Raw genomic sequence first — 19394 nt, 5'->3', positions numbered from 1 at the left:
CACATAACAACACTAAACCCACATATGTGGAGGCCCTTAACATCAACCTGCCCAAGCAACAAGGACCTCCGAAGCTGAAACGCAAACAAACACTAGTCACAAACAAAGTGACACATAGCTCACAACACCAGTGTGCCACCCAACAACAGCCCCTAAGGCAAGACAATGTATCCAACACTTTAGTCATAGGTGGCTCTATAGTTAGGCACACTACACTGATGTCCCACTCACCAGGCTGAACAAGGAGAAAATTAGTCAGCTTCCTGTCGGGTGCCAGGATCCACCACATAACGCATGCACTCAAGTCACTCCACAACAAGTACAAATATGACTCTGTCATTATCCATACTGGAGTGAATGACTTGAGACATACCTCCCTGGACTACATGAAAAGAGACATGGAAGAGCTCTTGGATCATGTGACCCAGGCAGGTATGACCCTAGCCCTGAGTAGCATCCTGCCTTCGCCCAGAATGATACCACAGTATAAGGACAAAATGATTGACTTCAACAATTGGTTAAGCTTCTGGTGTCATTCAAAGGGGATCCAGTATCTGTCTGACTGGGAATACATGATCAACAAACCACGATGCTTTGCCAGAGATGGTCTGCTCCTGTCACCCCTGGGATTCAGGTTACTGGCTAAAGATCTTGCCACCCCTATAGTGCCTTTTTTAGGCAAGGTTCAAAGGATAAAACTACCACCGTAACAGATACAAGCATGCAAAATCTGAAGGTAATGCTACTCAATGCTAGACGTCTAAACCTCAAAATGCACGCTCTCGAGGCACTCCAAAAAATGGAGAACATCGATATCTGTGCAGTAACTGAGACCTGGTTTAAGGCTCCAGAGAGCACCCCTGCAATACCAGGCTACAATTCTTACCACACTTTTCGGCCACAAAGCCAAGACCGAAACACTAAAGGTGGAGGAGTGTCCATATTCACCAAGGATATTCACACCTCCAGGCTAGTTGCCCAACACAATGCATCCCTCCCTGTACCTTTACAGAGAACACATAATTATATTACTACCCGCAACCACAAAAACTTCAACCCAATAGCTTTCTCTGACTCTCAAAAAGTAGTTGACTGGAACATTCTAAAAACTTTACCTCTAGATAATGCTGTGGCCCACTTCAACACAACTTTCTTAAACCTCCTAGACTACCATGCTCCTTTAAGGACTAAAAGAATAAAACTAAAGACCACCCCCTGGCTAACCAAAAACATACTTACAGCCATGCGACATAGAGATAAAGTCTGGGCACTTTACCAGAAAAACAAATCTCCACTCATCCATAATGAATTCAAAACACTTAGAAACAAAGTAAAAAGGCTTGTTATCATCGATTGACAAAACTACTTTTCCATACTCCAAAATACTAATAAAACAAATCGTCAAATATTCTGGAAAGGAATCTCTACCGTTATCAACCCTGGCAAAACAGTCAACCCCAGCCCAGATCCCAATGCTACTGACATGGACTTGGCTACACAATTCAACTTCTTTTTCATTAACTCTATTTCCAAACTAACCTCCTCATTCTCCGACACCAATGCATCCTCGACCTCATCCCCATCCTCCTCTACCAACACCCTTCCCTCCACTCCCATCACCACTCTCACTTCCTCTCCAATACCACCATCCTCTAATACCCTACCTCCCCTTCCTCCACCTTTCTCACTAAAACCTATTCCCACGTCTACCATAAAAAAACTCCTGCAGAAACTAAAGCCATGCTCTAATGCCCCAGACAATATTCCTTCATACTTCCTTAGCATAGCTGCAGAAGCCATTGCCTACCCTATTAGTATTCTAATCAACCGCTCTATCCAAGAAAGCACAGTACCCCAAATTTGGAAAAAAGCCTTTATCATACCTTTGCATAAAGGTGGCAATAATAACAATACGACAAACTTCCATCCCATAGCTATCCTGTCTCCCATCTCTAAACTCCTAGAAAAGTGTATCCATCTGCAGCTCCTACCTTACCTCTTAAACAATCACCTGCTGACTCCAACTCAGCATGGTTTTAGACTCGGCCACAACACTATGATGGCCCTCCTCTCCTTCTTAGAAACTATAAATAAAGCCCGGGACTCCGGTCACATTGTTTCTACCCTGCTACTGGACCTCTCAAAGGCCTTTGACACTATCTCTCACAAACTACTTTTAACTAAACTCTCCCAGCTTAACCTATCTCCCTCCTCATTGAACTGGTTCTCTAGTTACTTATCTAATAGATTTCAAACAGTCAAATGGAAAAAAGCCACCTCCTCATTCCTTAACACCCCAACTGGGGTCCCCCAAGGTTCCATATTGGGTCCTCTTCTATTTAACATATTCATAAATGACTTCCACAATTCTATCCCATTCTCTTATATCATCCAGTATGCAGATGATTCAACTATTATCTGCTTTGCCACATCCATCCCAGTTCTCCAAAAGCTTACACAAGACGCATTCTCAATCACTGAACAATGGATGAAAGAAAACCACCTAGCATTCAATGCCTCTAAAACCAAATTAATGGTATTTACTCCCTCTAAACTCATCTTTATCAACACAAACTCTTTTTCAATCACTAGCAACAACAACATATCATTGGAATTGGTGCCAGAGGCCAAGTTACTTGGGGTTAAAATTGATAGTCAGCTTAAATTCAACTCCCACATACACCTAAATATAAAAAAAACTCATCAAAAACTAGGCATGCTCTACCGACAAAATCGCTTCCTTACACCCTCTTCTAAAATCACTCTCTCTTCCACATTTCTTATCCCCTCTCTTCTATATGGAGCCCCACTCCTGACTAACCTACAATCTTCCCTCAAAACACAACTTTCCTCATGCTACAACAAAATAGCCAAATTCGCTACTAGTCATAAAGCATCTACCTACCACTGTTCTTCTCTCCACAAACTAAGATGGCTAGAACTACCCAACCAACTCATCTATTCTCAACTTACTCTTGCTCATAAGCTCATCTTTAAACCCTTCCTTTGTCCATCCCTTTCCTCTGCCTTTAAAATGCACCTCCACAGCAGAGTACTCAGATCTAATAACCAAAACCTAATTGAATTATATAAACCAACTCGACCTCCAGGAAAAAATCTCCTATCCTATGGTCTAGCACGTCTCTGGAACTCCCTACCTCCAGCCATTCGTACCACTTTCAACCTCTTTATATTCAAAAAAATCTCTTCACTCTCATCTACTAACCCAGTGGGAATGCTCTTGCACCCATCCATCATAATTCTACACTGCCTTCCCTCCTTCCTCCTCCTTTCCATGAACTTCCTAGCTTCTGCCTCTCCTAACTTTTGTTTCCTTAGCTAGCTACCTACGACACAATGGCTTCTCAGTATCCCTATTGAAATGTTCATTTTCTAGTCTGTTTCATCTCTAATGTCACCTGAATGTTATACTCTAACTGTATAAATTTGTAAATATAGTAATATGGATCTCCCTTTTTCTAGTTTGTATCATCTGTAATGTTCATCACCGGTATGATGCTCTAACCGTATAATTTTGTAAATATTGTAATACATATCTAAAAAATATGTAACCCTGTTTCTGGAGCTTTTCTCCCCAGGACTCCATTGAAAACGGGTTCATCTTGGCCCAATGGACTATCCTGATAAACCAACTGCAAATAAATAAATAAATAAATCTGAAATTCACCAGGTGCAACTAACACTAGGTAAGACTGCAATCCAAACTGTAGCTTGCTACAGATCCCCCACCATGACCCAAGATTCTCACTACACCTTTCTAAACATACTGGAAAACATTAAGATACAACCAAACACCCTAATACTGGGTGATTTCAACTACCCTGCCATTAATTGGGAAAACTACTCGGGTACCAACTCCTTTTCCCAACGGTTCTTGGAATTCATAAATTCCAACGCCCTGGATCAACTAATCCATTGTCCCACCAGGGCTCCAATACCCTAGACCTGGTCATTACTAACATGGGAGATAGATGCTCCATACCAGTGGTCACCCCCTCATTGGTCAGTTCTGACCATAAGTAAATCACCCTTGACATCCACATCCCACTCCCACCCCCCAGTAAGGAAACCTCCTTAAAAAACTTCTCCAAAGCCAGCTTCAAGCTACTGAAGTCAGAAGTGACAAACTTCACAACACCCACGCAGACGGGATCTGGAAGTTCGACTGCAGAAACCTACACTAAGGCACTGTACGAGCACATCCACTCGTGCATGAATCGTGCCATCCCATATAGAACCAAGATGCTCTTCTCCAAAAAAAGGAAGCCAATCTGGTGGTCCCCTGCTATAAACAAACTATACAACAGAAGGAAGAAACTGTTGCAGAAAAGAGGAATATCCCAGGATGCAAAACCTCCCTCACCAGCCTCAGTAAGAAGCTGAGATCCCTCATAAAAATCCTCAAAAGCTAGTTACGAAAATAAAATTGCCAAAGATTCCAAAGACAACTACAAGGCATTCTATAGTTATGTCAAAAATCTAAATGGCAATGCTCAGATCTGTTCTGAGCTACAACAGAATGGCATTAAATATACTGATCCCAAAGATATTGCCAATATCCTGGCAGATCGATTTAGTGCCAACTTCACCCCCCTCTCACCCCCTAAAGGGCCCATCTCAATACCAAAAGATTGCCAAATTCCGATAATCATGGCCACACAGGCAGAAGCTGCACTCTCCAAAGCTAAGAATACAGCATCCATGGGACCAGATGACATCCCAGGCTGTGTACTACATGAACTACAAAATGAACTGGTACCTCACCTAAGTGTCATGTTTAATCATAGCCTCACCTCAGGCTTCGTGCCCACTGAGTGGCGCACAGCTACAGTTATCCCGCTCCACAAGGGAGGATCCACCTTGGATCCTGAGAACTACCGTCCCATCAGTCTGACAAGCCTGATCTGCAAGGGCATGGAACGCATTATCATGGAACTTATAAACAAAGACATTGGCAACCTTCAAACACTAGACCACACCCAGTTTGGGTTTGTGAAGGGCCGATCTTGTCTCCTGAATCTGATTGACTTCTTCGAATCAGTCTCCAGAGCTGTGGACGAGGGTAAGGTGGTCCACACAGCCTATCTGGACCTTGCCAAGGCCTTTGACACCATCCTCCACTCTGGAATCATAGATAAACTTACTAAGCTGGGCATAAATCCCTATGTCACTCGATGGGTTTGCGAACTGGCTTACTGACAGAACCCAGACTGTAAAAGTAGCCAACTCCAAATCCAGCTCCAGACAAGTGACAACTGGAGTACCTCAAGGTTCAGTCCTGGGACCACTCTTGTTTGGCATCTACTTCTCTGAAGTACAGGCCAACACTAAGGGACTCTGGCTAACAAAGTTCGCAGATGACTGCAAACTGGGAGCCATTATTGAATCCCAAAATTATGTAGATATTCTACAAAAGGGCCTTAAAGAAACAGATGCCTGGTGCCAAAGCCATGTGCTCAAGCTTAATGCCAAGAAATGTATAGTTATCCCCTTTGGAAAAAAACATGTACCCATGAATTACCACATAGGTGGCAGAACACTAAACATCGAAAGTGTGATGAGAGACTTCGGGAGACAGGTGGACAGTGGTCTCACTTTCGATAACCACATTGCCACAACAGTCAGGAAATCCTTCTATGTGGCACACCTCATCACTAAGGGCTTTTCATCCAGAAAAAAGGAGGTCATTGTCCCACTGTACTCATCCCTCATTAGACCAATTATAGAGTATAATGCCCCATTTGGTATGTACCTCACAAGACATCTGCAACAGCTGGAAAGGCCAAAGAAATACCTCACTAAAAGAATCACAGGCCTAAAGCAGATGCCATATGCTGACCGTCTAAAAAAACTCCAGCTATACTCTGTGGCATATCATCTACTCAGAGGCGATCTCTGCTTAACATACAAGGCCGTGTCAAACCCTGAGCTGTTGGACATGCTCCATTTAAAGAAATCCCAATCCCTCAGAGCCACACGCTCCAGGGATCTAAACCTTGTCATCACAATGAACAAAACATGCTGGAGGGATAGGTTCCTGACCCAGAGACTCCCCATACTCTGGAATAGACTGTCCATACATGTCAAGCAGAGCGCCTCATTGGCCCTCTTCAAAAGGAACCTTGATGATTGGATGGGAGATAGGAAATTCACCCCGGGGATCATGTCAGTCACCCTGCTAGACAAGGGTCCAGAGAAGTAAATATTGTGGGAAGAAATATCCAGGGAATTGTTATGGCTAGGCTTGCATAGGCCCTAGGGCCGATAGCCTAGTACCAACCTATGAACCTATTAACCTATGAACCTCTTCCTTCCGCTTATATGATAAGTAAACTCCTATGCGTTTTGCTACTGCTGACTGATGATATTTTCTCCATAATTATTATTTTTTCATCACTTTTTGATACTGGTACAATAATGATGATTAATACATCTCTGTTTATACCTCTCTGATTGAATTCATCTGGCAACCAAATAAATTCCTGCTTTTATGTATATATTCTGTATATATTATTGTAATCAAACCAACTAAATTCCTGCTTTTATGAATATATTCTGTATATATCACTGAAATCACTATGTGTAATGCTGTTTCTACTTCTGTACCAATTAATGTTTATTTTTTTCTGTATCTATGTTCTTGACGGAGCTTTTCTCTCCAGGCCTCCACTGAAAATGGGCTCTGTTAGGCCTAGTGGACTTTCTCGGTAAACGAATGCAATAACTTACTAAATAAATAAATATGTCACATTAAAAAAGGCAAGCTGGTGATATTGCAATAGTGAATGGATGGCAACCCAGCAACAGGTTCATAGTTACTAGGCATATCATCCAAAGGAAGACACACTCAGGACTGCAGTACCAAACCTCTCAACCTCTGACCACAAGAAATTTGAACAAAGCCAAAAATAATCTTGGGATAAAGGCTCCAAACTAGGGACAGATTTTAAATATTCCTCTTTTAAACTTAGAAAGTTGCCACAGTAAGACGATTTATGTTATCATGCATTTTCTGAAAGATATGATAGCTGAAACTCAAATGTCTGTCGTTATTTAGTGACTTCAATCCTCACTAACTAGAAAACCACAAATTTTATGAGGAAAAGACCAAAAATATGAGTCAGAAATCCGAACATTTGGGAGTTATGTGGAGTACACCACACCACCAGCAATTCCTCTACATGTAGTGGGAGTAGAACCCACAGCCTTTTGCATCAAAAGCAAGTATGCTACCTGATGTGCTACTAACACTGTTCTCAGACACTAGCACAAGCAGTGATGATCATTTGCTAAACAATATAGTTGCACATTGAAAACAGACTTAGCATGAGCAGCAGTAAACTTCTCTTCCCTTGAAGCTCACAGTTCTTTGAAAATGCACTGAAGCCCATATTTTGTGAGTCATCCCATAGTTGATGTACAGGATTCTGGCACTTGTCTCTTGTAACCAAGGTACAGGGTTTGAGCCTGAGCAAATTAACTGACCTGCCATTCCTAACTAGGACATTAGACACACACACACATGCGCGCGCGCACACACACACACACACACACACACACACACACACACACACACACACACACACACACACACACACACACTTTGATTACTGAAGGATGGAATGTCATTTGTCCATGCTTAAGATACACACTTTCCTTACTGTTGGATTGAATGTCATTTGTCCATCCTTAATTCCATGGAAGCAGGCAGTACGTGTGTTTAAATACCATGTCCAGGCAGCAGGAATATCTTGTATTTAAATTCCATGTGTAGAACATGGAAAAGAAGAAGCAGGAAACAGCAGGTGTGTGAGTCGATGCATTCAGGGACACAAAGACAGAGAAATCATTCTTAAAGAAGAATGCCCTTAAAGAACACATGCATTTTTTTTTTAATTAACAAAGTAAATGTTGTGGCAGCCGGTGGGCCTCTCCCAGCCAACAGGCCCTAGGTGACTGCTTAGGTCACCTAGTGCTGGATAAGGCTCTGCAGATAATTAGATTCATCAGTCTACCTACCACTTGTCTTGGGATATGTCAGGAAACCAGAACGTCCAGAGAAAATGTATTCAGGCACAGGTAATACATACAGACTTTGCACAGATTACAGAAAGCACCCTAGCCAAGAACTGAACCAGAAAAACTACTGTTAGGTAGCTGTAGCAATGCTACTCAATATATGACTGTGCTGTGTTTTGTTATTCTTAAAGTGAAGAGAAGTTGAAGAGCCTAAGTTGAAAGGAAGTGCAAAAGCTGTCCTGATGCTCAGTGTCAACAGATATCAAAAAACTAAGATTATGTCATCCAGTTCTAGCAATTCTTTGTAACTAGAAGGGGAAGGAGTGGAGGCAGTAAGCAATGTTATTTTGCTAGATTCCAGGATCTGTATGGATGGTGAATGCAGACATGAAATTAAACAATGTTTAGTTTTTGAGAGGAAAGCTAGGGTAAATCTAGATAAGATATTAAAGGGAAAATAAATTGTTTTGTCAACAATTTTCCATATAGTCAAAGCTATGGTCTTAACAGTAATAACATATGACTGTGACAGTTGTACTATAAGTAAGGCTGTACACCAGAAAACTGATGACTTTAAGTTGTGGCATTGGAGAAAAACATTTGGCAATTTCATGAACTACACAAAGATCAAATCATTCATTACATAAGGAATTAAATCCAGACTGTTTACTGGAAGGTCTGACAGTGAGACTAAAACTCAAATAGTTTGGCCACTTAATGCAAATACATGATTCACTAGGGAAGAAACCAATGTTGTGAAAGATCAAAGAACAGGGTGCTGCAGAGTCTAAGCTGGGCAGGCAGCATTACTGAAGTAGTGAATATGAATTTGCAAGATACTAAAGAAGCAGACATTGACAGGCTGCTGTGCTAAAATACTTAAGGTCACAAAGAGTTAGACTCACTCCACTGACAACAATAACCCTTTCCCTGAGTTGAGAGATGAATAACCCACATCACTGAGAAAAACACAGTGCTTTTCATGATGTGATTGCATGTTCCCACATACTTGTGATAAAAAGCTGCAGCTGAAGTAGGGTGGTGACCCACTGCCCACCCTGGATCTATCTCCTGCAGCACTAGCCTCTCCTCTGAAGGATTACATCACTCTGACTGCTACAATCTGGATGCTTCCCCTAGGATGGGCATATTCATCCTCCTTTGACCAATTCCAACAGACACTCACCCTGCTAATCAAATCTTGGTCATCTAGGCCATAGCCAGGACTTGATTTCTTTAAACTACACAGACTAACTGTTCTTACTGTATTAACACCACAGTATTTCTACAAAGACTGCTGTGGTAAATCTGTAAGTGAAGAAATTGTGTTGGAAAACAGAAACATAAAAACAAATAAAACCCTCTGAGCACTCTGTCTGGGTCCTACTTATCACAAAGACATCCTGTTGTAATTGGTGACCTGTTCCTGATGTGAGTACACTGCTCTAGTTGCTGAAAGCAGTACGATTTTCATGTCTGGAGTTATTTATATATCTCCTTATATGTTTTAATTGCAGTGTGCATTCACAGTTGGCACAGCTGTATAGTTACTGCTGATCTGCATTATCAAATCCCCTCTTTATACAAATATTCACATTTTGCAATCCATCTACAATTACAGCTGGCTTGAAATTACAACAGCCTTACATGGGTGCTGACTGGAATACAAGTTTTATATCACCCTTTACTGACTCGTTCAAACAAAATGTACTTTCAACACTAAACATGAGCAGACTCTTTTATGCTTTTAGAAGAACAAACCCACCAAGCCTCATCCAAAAGCCAAAACCGGAAAATAAAATATGAAGAACAAAAATAACCAGTGATGCTGTCACAGCGGAAATACACTTTAATTAATAAAATACAGATAAAACAATGGATAAGCGCTTTCGCGTAACATATGCTTCTTCAGATCCTAATACAATGTTAAAACATAGCTGTTTTTAATATCAAAACATCCAATCACAGTGCTGCTCATTAAACATAAACAATTTTAAAACAACACCTTTTTAATGATTAAGTCTACACCCACTAAGGGCAGGTTTTAGCCTGACACTGATGTTAATGCCTGGATATTTGTCAGCCTGTAATCTTAAAATCCAGCATAGTTTTGCCTGTTCTAAATAACTATTAGGATCTCCTCCTTTGATGTTTCTAGTAATACATTAAAAAATTCTATAATTAAATGCATGGTCAGATTTCTCAATTATATATTTAGCCAATGCGCTTTTTTACATTCTTGGTCCTAATATCATACAGATGCCTTGCTATGCTATCTTTTCATCTCTTGACAGTTTTCCCTACATAAAACAGGGACAAAAGTCACATGTAGCTAAACAGATCACATGTGTAGTGGTACAATCTGCATAATGCCTAGGTGTAAAAATGAACCTCATATTAGGATGATGAAAAACCTGTTGTTTAGATATAACTGAACAAACTCTGCACCCAAGACAGGCAAATGTACCTAGTCTATTCCCCTTAAGTATTGCATGGTGCTTATGATTACAAAGTAAATCTTTAATATTCTTACTATTTCTAAATGTAAAGCTAGGTGCATTCCCCAACTATATCAGCTATCTGTTCATCTATGGTTAGGAGCCACCAATTATTCTGTATAATATTCTGTACAACATTCATATTATCCATGTTTTTGGTAATAAAAGTCACCTTGCCACCACCAATAGTGCCTGTAAGTGGTCCTCTTGCTCTAACCTTATTATTATTAGCTCCGTGTGGAGCATTCCTCATTGCTAACATTTCTCCTTTTGTCTGTTCCACATAAGCTTTGTTATAACCCCTTTCCAAGAATAACTTGGATAAAGTGTTCAATTCTTTAACCAGATCATCTTCTCTTATACATAACCTAGATATCCTGGTAAATTGACTCTTGACAATGTTTGAAAAAACGTGTCTCAAATGCATACTGTCATTTGATAGTAACCCATTCCTCCAACATTCCTTGTGATGCAAGGTGGTAAAGATGCCTCCATCTGGTTCTCTCTTAAGTAAAACATCTAAAAACTCTATCTTATTATTGGAGAACTTCAAATTAAATTTGAGAAAATCTGTTATAGATTCAAGATAAGAAATGAATCTCTGTAATAAACCTTCTCCCCCCCCCCCCAAACATAGTAGAAAGACATCATCCACAAAATGTCGATAAAACATGACAAGTTGTGAAAAGTCATTCTTGAAAAGGCACATGTCTTCCCAAAAATACATAACAAGGTTAGTGTATGAGTTCATACACAGGATGCCCATAGTGACAACCCACTTCTGTAAATACAATTGTTTGCCAAAAATAAAAACATTATTTTCTAAAATCAAATCTAAAAGTGTACAAATGAGACTCACTATATCACTATTAAAATCACCTCTAACAGACAAAGTCCTTCTGAAGGCTTCTATACCATATGCATTGGGAAGAAATGTGAAGAGATTTTTAACATCTAAAGTTACTAGCAGGCATTCAGAAGCATTGCCATGTCTCTTCATGAAATCAGCTAACTCTGTTAAGAAATTAATAGTATCTTTTAACACAGTAGGCACTTGAACCAAGTCTCGCTTCAGTCTCTCCTCTATATATATGGGTAAGGGCTTAGTAGCCCAGCCACCACCCGCAACAATGGGTCTTATAGGGGGATTAAAATAATCCTTGTGAATTTTCCGTAGAACTTTCATTATAGGTATAACGGGATGTTCCACATTCAAAAAATGGTATAAGGATTCATCTATAAGTCTGCACATAAGTAAATCATACAGAGTATCTCTTATATGTCTCAATAACTTCTGCATATACAGATTATCCACCTTCAAATAAGTCTCATCCTCATTCAATAACAATTGCATAGCTGTAAAATAATCTGTCGTATTCATAATGACAGCACTTCCTTTGTCTGCCGGTCTGATACAAATATCTTGGTTACGTACAAGATGACCAAGTGCCTGTCATTTAAATGTGTTCAAGTTATAAAAATTCTTTTTATGATGAAAGTTCAGAGCATGACATAAGTCTTTTTCACAGGTGTGTACAAATAAATCGACATGAGGAGGTTGTTGAGGATTAAACACACTCAGTTTCTTAAAAGCCTGAGTGGTTTTGGTGCATTGATTACCAAATAACAATTTCAGTGCAATATTGTATGCAAACATGCGTAAATCTATCAGAACATCACTTACATCAGTTGATGCAGCTGGAATATATGACATTCCTTTGTTCAATACCGATAGTTCCTCAGGATTTAATACACGTATTGACAAACTGACTACGAGTCCATTCACTGCCAGGTTCTTCTGTTGTCTGGAAGTCTCTCCATTGAGTGTTTCCTCTTCTGCCGCCCTCTGCTGGCAGATTGTATATTCCCACATGTTTTCCTCCTGATAGGTAGGGGTAAAAAAATCCACATTAGAAGAAAGAAATACCTTGGGTCTTGCCCCAGTTGTCTCAAAGTTAAAAGTTTCTTGGTTAGATGGTGGAGTGAAATTTTCTGTTGAGTTTGTTTCAACAACCCTCATATTGTCATGAATTGGCTTATCAACAGACTCATTTATTTGAACAAAATAACACCTTTATGCTAAGTTAGTTTTGATTTACAAGTAAACTTCATCATTAGCGTTAAAGTAAATTAGTCAGTATGCATTCATTCATTCTAATCAGTTTTTTCAAGTTTGGCAATGCTGTACTTAGATTTTTCATGCAGATACACAGCATGAAACAAACAAATTCAGATGATGTATTTTTTCATACCCTATTCCCATGGTGTTTTGGACTGCTTCATTTCCTTCAAAGAGCCGCTCTACATCAAATTACTTCATCACCTGACTCATACAAGAAGCTATAACATTCTGGAAGCCATCACCTTCCCAAAACAAAATATAACAGATACTCAGCTAAATAATTTATGTCTCATGTCTTTCTAAAATACAATTACCTATACTATATGACTATAACCTCAATCTGTATACTTATATTATGTCAGTTAACACATTTCTGTATAATAAACAAATCATCCAACCAAACAGTAGTCCAAGTGCATACTTCATACAGAAATTAACAAAAAAAATACTGTACAATTAGATCTTCAGTGGCGGATCCAGGAATTTGCAAAGGGGGGGGGGGGCGCAGTCTGGTTAGTTGACTACTACCGTGGAAGCAAGAAAGTCTACCTACCTTGACCTAGCCAAGGAATTTGATGTAATACCCCACTCTGGAATCACAAACAAACTCATGGAATTAGGCATAAACCCTTCGGTAACTCACTGGACAGCCTGCTGGCACACAGACAGGGCCCAGGAAGTAAGGATTGGACAGACCACCTCCACAATAAGGCCAGTAACCAGTGGAGTCCCACAGAGCTCTGTGCTGAGTCTGCTCTTCTTTGGCATTTATTTTTCAGAAGTGAAAGCCAATGTCAAGGGCCTCCGGCTTACCAAGTTTGCAAATTGCAAGCTACAAGCAATTGTAGAAGTCCCCCCCTTAAGATACTAACATCTTACAAGAAGGCAAATGACTGGTGCCAAAGCTATGGCTTATGAGAGACACTCTCTCATTGATAAAGTACCCCTAAAAGTAGACACAGTAGTCAGGGATTTGGGGACTCATGTAAATAGTAAAGTAATCTAGCTTTTGACCAACATATGTCAAAGGTGGTAAAAAAATTATTCTGTCACTCATTTTATAAGGGCTTGGCATCTAGACCATGCTACTGTACTCAGCCCTTATCACACCCATCATTGAGTATAATGCTCTCTTCCGTATGTACCTGACCAGGCATACCCATCAACTGAAATGCCCACAGAGGTTCCTCACAAAAACAATGTATACTGGGTATAAACACAACACAATATCTTGTGCAGAGTGCCTCAAAGCCCCCTCCTCTATAGTCTTATTTTCTACAACTGCTGACCGGCAATTTATGCCTGGCATACAAGGCACCCTTGGATCCCGGTCTAATGGACCTTTTGCATATCAACAAAAGGAACAACACCTGAACTACTAAATCTAAGGATTTCATGCTTGCAACTTAAATAGGACATGTTGGTGGGGCAGGTATGCATCTCAGAAATCCCCACTCTGGAATAGGCATCACATCTATAAGAAGCAGAGCCCCTTCCTAACTGTATTCAAGCTCAACTTAGGCCAGTGGATGGGAAATCGGAAATTCATCCTCTGTATTACACCTATGTCTCAGATGGACAGAGATAGCCAATAAATCATGTCCCAACTAAAATACTCCCTTAAAGTAACCTCTATGGCAAATAACTTCTGAGATACATTTAGGTTGTACGGCCAGGCTTATATAGGCCTTAGTGGTCATTAGCTTAGTATACACCTATGGCACAATGTTCTCAGGACTGGGTGTTAGGAAACAGGAACAAATGCAAGCTTGCATTACTATAGATACTCTGAAACCATATGGAAAGATGCCACATACTGAAAAATGTGATGACTGTGACTGCCTAGACAGTCACATTTCAGTGTGGCAGCCACATTTCAGTGTGGCAGCATACAGAAAGTGCAATGCTATAAAACACTCGTATCAAGCAAAGAAAACAGTAGTAATCAACAAACATGAAACAGGCCGTACTGGAAAAGAATGGGCACCCATCACAGCAGGAACTAGGATGAACTAGACAAAGTATAAATTGAGAAAAATGTAATTACTGCTACAGGATGAGCCCTCTTTGACAATATTACATCTATTTATAAAAACAATGCAGCACAGACAGTGCAGTTTAGAAAAACAGCAATGAGAACAGAAGATGAAAGATATACATGCGGCACACACACAGGCTCAGCATGAACATGCCCAAGGAAACAAAAGGTTTAGTCAACTCAAAATATTGACTCAACAACTTTCAAGAAAAGGAAAAAAAAATGCCAAAGTACAAGTAGTGAACACTGCTGTAAAGTAGGACAGACACATTCAGAAAAATTATCATGACAGATCTCTCAACAGCCTCTTGGCCATGGAAGCATTTTAAATGTGTAAAATGTTCAAATGAATATGTGCAATGAAAAAAAAGCAACCACACACAATGATTCAGTCATGGTAATTTCATGGTAATTTACAAAGACATACAAGGTATACAGACAGTGTACTTCAGACTGCATCTTCGCAAATATTATTGACAGTGCATAATGCAATACCATATAATTAAACATCCTCACAACTGAATAAGATTTACACTGAAACTCATTAATTCTAATGGATGTAGCACATGATTGTGCACATTGTGTAACCCCCCAAACTTCTGTTAAGCACTCGCTTTTATCTAAATAAAACGTATACCTTGCCCTTTATGCTCTCAAAATGCACACACCACTTTCAGCTGCCATTCTGTAAAACCACGATAAAGGCTGTTTAAGACAAATATTCTTATCTCTATGCATGCTGTGTGCAGATCAAGACTAAGTATTAGACAGTTACAGAAATTCTGGACTGTAGTATTCTGTGTTTCTGACACATGCCCAGAGTACAGATAACTGGCTACATCCTTTGCACCTCCCCTCCAAAAGCCGTAGCTAAGTGTACAAGTCTGGCACCATCATACTACCAAGCTGAAAGTAATTTACATAATGTAAACAAAGTGTGTACCCTCTATAGAACAAAGTATAATGTCCGCTCTCAACCACAGAACAAAACATCTTTTTTACAAATTTGTTTTTCATATTTTATAAACAATATTGCTGCATTTTTAAGTTCAATTTAAACCACAACTAGAAGACTCTGCATAATTGCAAGCTGTAGCAGTTCCAGAATGCAAGTTGTAGGTGTTTCAATAAACAGCAATCACATGAATTCATGCAAGATCCCCATAAAAAGGAGATGTGTAGTGTAGTGTAATAAAGTACTACCCTGTGTACTTCACGGTTGCCTCATCAGCTCCTGAAGTTTTGTCAAAAAGCAATCCAGCAGCCTATACTCATGAATGGGACTTTGTTATGATGAGATCTTAAGGCCAAGCACCCAATGATACAGTTACAGAATAATAAACTCCGTACGCCTCAAGTGTGTTTTTCCATAGACATGCACTAGTAGTTACTCCACAGCTTATGCATGCGACACACACTGGTTGTGGACAATTGAGGAATACAATCCAGTAAAGAGAAATTCATGAATTATGCAGGAGCTCATTATTCATTTGTACTCTGATGGCCTATGAGTGACTATTTTCAGTGCCACAGATAAACAGTACTGGAAATTTGAACTCATCAGATAATCTTAGCGAACTTCAGAATAGACAGTTTTATAAACAGGTGTGTATGCCAGTCCTGTGAAGCTGTTCATCTACTAAAGCCGACACTGCTGTGTTGAGTGCATTTTGTCCTGGACAATTTACAAAGAGACATTACATATCTCTGTGCTACACCTAACACATACACCCCAAACTCATGTCAAAGTCACTGCCTTTGTCTGTAGGTCTGCTCTGCTGAACCACATTTAGTGAACTGAGGGTGCTCTGTTTCCTCATTCACCAACATGAAGGAACCCACTCTTTTCACATACCCATTTCTAAAGGACGGTGCTGTTATCTGTTGAGTGAAGTTTACATGCAGAACTGAAACTATATTTATTTACTTACTGAAATTTGATAACTGGTTAGGTGGACTGGTCATAGGAGCCTTTTCAGTTACAACTCTGGCCCACAGATGTAACAGCTGCTCACACATAAAAAATACATAGACAAGAAGGCTTACAGTAGTATAATAGATTAACATTTAATAAGACATACTTCAGTAATTTGCTCCTTCTACTGACAGACTGATTTTTGGTGAGTCTAATCTTTTTTTTTTTTTTTGCCTGACCATAACAGAAGCTGTAAGCCCAAAAAGAAAGTGGTGGAATCAAACAGGCCCAGAACAATAATAATATAAAATAAAAAGGCATTGCGGTTGGAGAGTAAAATACTTTAATATACAAATAATAAAAGATAAGCAAGCGCTTTCGAGGTTGCCCTCTTCTTCAGACTTTAATAAAACAAATTCACATTCGAAAGTTTAAATACAATTAACAACCAATAAAAACAGACATAAACTAATGGGGCAAACCTCTTTCTCAAAAGAGGTTTTAAAGAGACAGCACTATTCAGGCCACGTGAAACATAAGCTTTAAAATCAACAATCCATCTTAGCTCAATATACTCTGTTTCATTACATAAATCTCCCTCTTTGACTCATTAATTTTCTGTAAAACCAAAAACTTAAAATTGTGATCCATACCACACAAATACATGCTTGGCCAGTGCATTTGTCCATTTATTGTTACGTATGTCAATCAGGTATTCCATAACTCCCTCCTTTAACATACGATTGGTCTTACCTATATAAAAACCACTGCACAAACTGCACTTAGCCATATATACTATGTTCTTAGTACAACAGTCTGCATAGAAGGAAAACTCTATTGGCTTAGACGACAACGGATGCATAACCATGCAAGTTTATCAGATACTACAACAAGCTTTGCAGGTCCTACAGGCATATGTCCCCTTACGCTGTGAAGTAAACCGTTCATTTGTTCTATTGTGCTTGTAACACAAGCGTTGCTTCAGGTTCCTCCTGTTCTTAAAACTGAATTTGGGGAGAGGCTCTATAACCTTACTAATTTGGGGATCTGTTAATAAAATAGGCCAGTTCTTTTTCACTATCTCACAAATTTTATTAACATCCCCAGAAAAAGTTAAACATAACCTATTCACCATCTCAGTACCTACTCTTCCATCATCCTGTACAGTCATAGGGGACTTATCAGAAAAGAAGGGTTTCGTTTTATTACAATCTAAAATTCACTTCCTTCATTGCATTGTCTATTTCTTCAGTTTTATAACCCCTATTCTTAAGATCTGTATACAGACCATCTAATGCCTCTTCCAACATTTTTCACATCAGTGTGCAATCTCATGCAATGAAGTACCTGGTTCTTTACAACATTTTTGGTAATATGCCTGTGATGCATACTAGAGCGATGAAGAATGTTGTTCCTCCTGCAACTTTTTCTAAATAGCATAGTAGATATATTACTAAACATATTCTTACTCACACTAATGTCCAAAAAATCAATCTTAGCTTGGTATAATGTAAAGAAAATGACAAGTAGGAAGTGGCATTCCCTAAGAACTGCACAAACCTCTCAAGCTCTACCTCATTGCTATGCCAAATGAAAAAGATGTCCTCCACAAAACATTTGTAAAAAGTGACATGTTGTTTAAGCATTTCACAGCAAAAGACCGACTCTTTTTCCCAGTTGGCCAGCACAATATTGGCGTATATGTTGACACATGCTGTGTCCATGGCAACTCTTACTGTCTGGAGAAAATATTCATGTTCAAAAATAAATATGTTGTTCTCTGAAATCAAATCTACAAGGGCACAGATCGTATTGACCTTTGTTGTGGAGAACCTACTCTCTTTTGTTAAAAATTGTCTCACATTCTCAATTCCCTCATCATTTGGGATGACAGTGAACAAAGAGTTCACATCCAAGGTTACAAAAAATATACTTTGAATCTCAATATCATCCCTAGTACTGGAGCATACATAAAGCTGTTCCAAAAATTGTTTACTGTCCCTCAGCACATTCTCTACAGAGTTACGCTTCTAAGCTGCTTTTCCACATATATAGACAAAGGCTCTGTGAGCCACCCCCTTCCAGATACAATAGGTCGGAGAGGGGGATTCAATGAATCTGTGGACTTTGGGCAGGCCATATATAACCGGTATGGTGGGATGTTGTACAGAAAAATATGTATACAAAGAGTAATCAATTTTGTCAGTCATTAATAAATCATATACATAAAAATTCAACCTATCCATAATGCCATTGGCCTGATATTTCTGTAACATGACAAACAGTATTGTCATAAAGCATCTCACGCATTTTACTAAAATAATCCATGGTATCAAAAATAAATATCCCACCACCTTTATCAGCAGGCCTGCTAACCAAATGCTCAGCCCTGGTCAATGCATCTAGTGCTTCACCTTCTTTAACTGTTAGATTATAAAAGCCAGTTCTTGATTTCTCATTAACTGATTTCCTCAGATCATCTTCACACATTTTTATAAATGCCTCCATTGCAGAAGAATTGTTAGGTACATAACAACTTGGTTTCTTAAAGTCATGTGCATTTAATGTGTACCCCCATTCACAAAAACAGTTTTAAGCATAATGCTTCTAGCAAACATATTTAATTCCAAGACCGTATCAACCAAGTTTAACTTACTAGCTGGAACAAATGATAGACCCTTATTTAATACAGAAACCTGTTCCTTAGTAAGTTCTACAGAAGTCAGATTGAAAACTAAGTCATTCACTTCCGATTAATGCACTCGGACCCTTGATGTAAGC

The 19394-nt window shown here is 39.4% G+C and overlaps 1 protein-coding gene across 2 annotated transcripts in view; it reads left to right on the top strand.

Annotated features, from left to right (window-relative positions):
- The window catches only part of LOC122794650 (galectin-2-like), a 368840-nt gene that overhangs the window by 120418 nt on the left and 229028 nt on the right, over positions 1 to 19394 (top strand). The window lies entirely within an intron of this gene.

This window comes from Protopterus annectens, chromosome 1.part0 (assembly GCF_019279795.1).
Source record: "Protopterus annectens isolate FY-2018-M chromosome 1.part0, PAN1.0, whole genome shotgun sequence".
Taxonomy (NCBI): Eukaryota; Metazoa; Chordata; order Ceratodontiformes; family Protopteridae; genus Protopterus; species Protopterus annectens.
The sequence above is the reverse complement of the archived record's forward strand: the minus strand, read 5'-3'. Positions and strand labels throughout refer to the sequence as shown.